Here is a 5203-nt window from a genome sequence, read left to right as displayed (position 1 = left end):
ATACACAGATGAGTCAGAGTTCTCTGCAGTGTCCTTAGTTATTGATTTAGGCATGAGGGACTTGCCCCAGTCAAGGAGGCTGAACTGGCGACCCTAGGTCTCTGGCAGTGGGAACTCTACCATCCTGTGTGCTCCCATGGACAACTCCTTGCCCAGTTCCCAGCCCACACCTTGCCACGAGCAGAAGCATGGAACAAGTAATAGTAGGACAGCAACACAGAGACAAGAGAATAATAAACATGCCTTGATGCAACTAGTCCAACTGCTTGGTTCTGTCATTCCTGACTTATGAGGAGAGGCTGAGGGAACTGAGAGTGTTTAGTCTGCAGAAGAGAAGAATGAGGTGGGATTTGATAGCTGCTTTCAACTACCTGAAAGGGGGTTCCAAAGAGGATGGATCTAGACTGTTCTCAGTGGTACCTGATGACAGAACAATGAGTAATGGTCTCAAGTCACAGCGGGGGAGGTTAAGGTTGGATATTAGGAAAAACTTTTTCACTAGGAGTGTGGTGAAGCACTGAAATGGGTTACCTAGGGAGGTGGTGGAATCTCCTTCCTTAGAGGTTTTTAAGGTCAGGCTTGACAAAGCCCTGGCTGGGATGATTTAGTTGGGGATTAGGTCCTGCTTTGAGCAGGGAGTTGGACTAGATGACCTCCTGAGGTCCCTTCCAACCCTGATATTCTATGATTCTATGTGTTACTGAAACATGTTGTAAGGTTGAAAACACCCACAAGCAGCCTTTCAGGTACAACAGTAAAAAGGCCAAACAATGTTAATGGCTTATTGAAGAGATGCACACAAGCACAAGGATTACCCAAGGAACTGTGTACGATAGAAACCTCTCAATGGGAACTGTTTGACCCAGGTCATGGCAAAAGAGCTTTCCAGCAAGTGGGAAGAAGATATAAAAGGGGGACAATGACATCATGATGGTATCTCACTCTCCCTACAACAACACACCTGGAAATACCTGAGGAACAAGGACTGAACTGTGGGAAGTGATGATCCCAGATTAGAAGGATTTTTAGCCTTTGTATGAAAACCTGGGACAGCCAAGATAGCTGACTCATGATTTTTGCACACGGGAGGCTGGCAACACTTGGGGTCCCCTCCACAGTGGGGCCTGAAGGAAGCAGTTCCCTCCTGTTTTGTGCTTGCAGGTTTTTCCCCCTGTGCACAATTAGGCCACCAGCCCCAACCCCGCAGCCCCCATGATGTACTTCCTACACCTGCCCTTTGCAAGCACTGTAGCTCCTTCCCTTTGAGCCTAACATCCAGGCAAGCCACACAGATCCCTTCCCCAGGCTCTGATGGAATGAGGTATATGGGGTGCCGGGAGCTGCCATAGTTTTTCAGGTTGCTGCCCCCTTGAGAACCATGTGGGGAGCTGCCCTACAGCCCCCTTCTTATTCCACTCTGGCTGCAGGGCCTCCTCCCTCAGTCTCTATTGCTTCTTCACAGGCTCTGTGCAGGCCTGTATCCTGCCTTTCTGTGCCTCTCCCAGTCTCCTGCTGTTATGGTTGCCACCCCTCCAGGATTATCCTGGAGTCTCCAGATGAATCTTTTAATTAAATATTATGTCACGTGATGAAACTTCCAGGAATACGCCCAACCAAAATTGGCAACCCTACCCGCTGTTACTGGATGCTCCAATCTAGACATTTCCTCTCTGGTATACCCCCGGGACAGTCTCTCTGCTGCCATACCCTATCAAACTGTAACCCTAGGAACACCCCAGTGCCAGTTGGCAATTGGCTCCCTGATATGTAAAAGTAAAATTCAGCTGGCCTGACCAACTCAGCACACCTCACACACTGTTGTCGTGATATTCATCTCAAAGGTCCCATGTAAGGGATTATATACCACAGTGATGCGCAAACTTTTCCAGTTGTGCCCCCCCATTACCAATAAGGGAATCTGTCTGTGCCCCCACTCCATTACAAGGCTACCTCAGCAGGAGAACTTGGGCTGAAAGAGGAACTGGGGGTGGGAGAGGAGCTGGGCTAGAGGCAGAGCTGGTCTGGAGGCAGAGGGGGAATGAGGGCAGAGCTGGGCTGGGGGCAGAGTGGAACGGTAGCTGGGGGTGCAGCAGAGTTGGAGGGTGGAGTGGGACTGGAGGCAGATATGGTCTGGAGGTGGAACAGGACTGGGGGAGTTGTGGGTGGAGCTGGTCTGGGGGTGGAGCCAGGCTGGAAGTGTGGTGTGGCACTCCCTCCCCCCCCCCCCCATGGGGGCTAGCTCTGGCCCCACAGCACGCTCCCCTGGGGGGGGCCAGTCTGGAATAAGTGCCCTAGAGCTAAGATGCTCTGTGTCCCATGCTCACCCTTCCCTGCTGTCCCTGCAGTTACACTGGTGACTATGGAAGCAAGGGGGTAGCTCTGATTCTCTCCCATCTGGCACCCTTTGAACATCACCTGCCAGGGACAGTAATGTCCAGGATGACAGCAGCAGTCTATCAGACCTTTGTCTTTATTGGTGCATCAGTGTCACATGACATTCATTTAACAAGGAGCCTGCCTTTGCTGATGGCCTTTCTCAGGGCCTCCTTTACGTCCTTGTTCCTCAGGCTGTAGATGATTGGATTCAGGAAGGGATTCAGCACCGTGCAGAGGAGGGAGGCCACCTTGTCCTGATCGAGTAAATAGCTGAAGCTGGTCCTCATCTAAATGAGGAGGAGGAACCGTAGTACAAGGCGATGGAGGCCAGGTGGGCAGTGCCTGCGGAGAAGGTCTTGCGCCGGCTCTTGGCTGAGCAGATTAATAGGCCAGCAGCTCCAACATAGCCATAGGAAACCAGGATAATGAGAATGCTGACGACAATAGTGCCACTGACAAAGCCAAAGAGGATGGCCTGGTAGGTGTAGCTGGAGTCACAGGAGAGGGCCAGCAGCGGTGGCACATCGCAGAAGAAATGGTTGATGACATTGGAGCCACAGAAGTCCAAACAGAAGGTGTTGCCTGTGTGGGCCACAGCATTGAGGAAGCCACCCGTGTAGGACCAGGCTACCAGCAGGAGGCAGAGCCCTTTGGACATGGTGGTGGCGTCATGCAGCAGGTTGCAGGTGGCCATGTAACAATTGTAGGCCATGACCGCCAGGAAGATGCATTCTGTGTCCGCCAAGCCAGCTGAGAAGAAGAACTGGGCAGCACAGCCACCAAGGAGATGCCAGGATCCAGAAGGACAAGCTGCCAGTGAAGAAGTCCATGGGGGTGTGGAGGTGCCTGTTGGTGCAGATCAGCATGATGAGGCCTAGGTTCCTAGGAACACTAGGAAGAGGACAACCTGCACTTTCCCATTGGTTGTGAATCCCAGGATAAACTCAGTCATGATGTGATTCCTGCCTCTCATTGAGTTGGAATAGGCCACTGCTGTGTTTGGTAGGATCAGTCACATCTGTAGCAATAGTGCTTAGGGTGCCATTGCATTTCTGTGTGAGGGGGAGGATGGTCCATGGGCCATATGTGTCTCTGGGTCACCCATAGGAAATTACACACTTTCTGTTACCCCAGCCACCTAGTTGTTTGTAGCCCCTAGGAACATAGGAACTACCACACTGGAACAGACCCACAGTCCATATAACCTAGTATCCTGTCTCTAACAGTGAAGTACCAGCTTCAAAGGAAGGTGAAAAAAAAATCCATGGTGGACAATTATGGAATAATCTATTTCTTCCTAACCCCAGGTAGTTACTATTTGGCTTTTGCCCCGAGTCACCTGAGTTAGAGCAGTGTAGGAACTGGAATTTCCATTCTATGAAAAATGTCCCGATTTTGAAATTTGGTTTTGTTCTGAACTGGAACAAAACCAGAAAATTTCCTCTATGTGAAATTTTCAACAACAAAAATTTTCAGGTGAATCAAAATGTTTCGATAAAATGAAATGTTTCATTCCAATTTCAACCTCTTTTTCTTTAAAAAAAAAATAGAAATGTTCTAAATGAAAAGTGGTTTTGAAAAAAAAAATCGAAATGGTCCATTCTGATAATACTGAAACAGAACATTTTGACATCATCAAAATGCTTTGTTCCAATTTTTTTCTAAACAAAATTCAGTCAAAAGTAAAAGTTCCCCCTGAATCTTTCGATATCAACTAAACAGCATTTTCTGACAAAAAAGAACATTCAATTGGAAAATTTTTGACTGGATCTAATGCGGGTTTTTATCTCATTATAATACTTTTAAATCATTTTCATTGTAACTGTGGACATAATCTCCATATAAATGTCATTTCCATTTATTGAAGGCTGTTAAGCTCTTGGCTTCCATGTTAGTTCTTGTGGCAATTAATTCCACTGGCTAGTCGCGCATGCTTTTTTAAAAAGTATTTCCTTTGATCAGTTTGCTTGCTGCCTTTCTGTTTTGCAGAATGTCCCCACCACAGGGTGACTGACCCTTTAAACTATAATGGCTCCAACCCCACTTGTGACTCAGTCTGCCCTTCTTCCCAGTTCAGATAATTAGTATTATCAGCATCTGCGCAATGTGCCCAGCTATTTGAAGGCTTCATCATCAGCCAGAAGGAGAGACAGTAGCCAAGCATCAATATAAGCCCGTGAGCCCTCGTCAAGGATATGTGACAGTCTGAAGCTGACCGCAGCTGCATCGAGGGTCATTAGAAAAATTCAATTTAAAAAGATTGGCCGCACAGTTGCCCTGTCTTGTTCTAAACTTGTTCTAACAGAGTTGACCACAGGTGACTTGGCAGATCAAAAACTGGTGGACAAATGGTTGGGTCAGTGATGACAGAGTGATTAACCACCATTGTCACTGACCAGTTGTTGCCTAAGTTCCCTCTAAGCTGCTCGGCCATGCAGCAGCCTATTAAGCGCCATGCAGGCCCTCAGGGCTACAGCGAGGAGAGATGCCTCTCCCGCGGCCCCAACCCAGCCCAGCCCCGGACCTGCTGCAGCCAGGGGAGAGGCACCCAAACCCAGCCCTGGCCCAGACCTACCACGGCCGGGGGAGAGGCACCTCTCCTGCGACCCCAACCCTGAAGCTGCCGTGGCGGGGAGATGCACCTCTCCCCTCCATCAGCCCAGGTGCTGCTGTGGGGAGAAAAAACTTGGGGGAGTCCTCGTTCCCCACCATAGCCCTGGGGCAGCCTGCACCCCAAACCCCTCATCCCTGGCCCCACCCCAGAGCCCGCACCCCCAGCCCACTCCCCACGCCCCAACCCTCTGCCCCAGCCCTGAGCCCCCTCCCA

The 5203-nt window shown here is 49.7% G+C and overlaps 1 pseudogene; it reads right to left on the bottom strand.

Annotated features, from left to right (window-relative positions):
• Positions 1-2498: 2498 nt before the first annotated feature.
• LOC112105607 lies at positions 2499-3328 on the bottom strand (annotated as a pseudogene).
• Positions 3329-5203: the final 1875 nt, after the last annotated feature.

This window comes from Terrapene carolina, unplaced genomic scaffold (genome assembly GCF_002925995.2).
Source record: "Terrapene carolina triunguis isolate 2854851 unplaced genomic scaffold, T_m_triunguis-2.0 Scaffold90, whole genome shotgun sequence".
Classification (NCBI taxonomy): Eukaryota; Metazoa; Chordata; order Testudines; family Emydidae; genus Terrapene; species Terrapene triunguis.
Note: the sequence above shows the minus strand (reverse complement) of the source record. Positions and strands in the feature narration are given on the sequence as shown.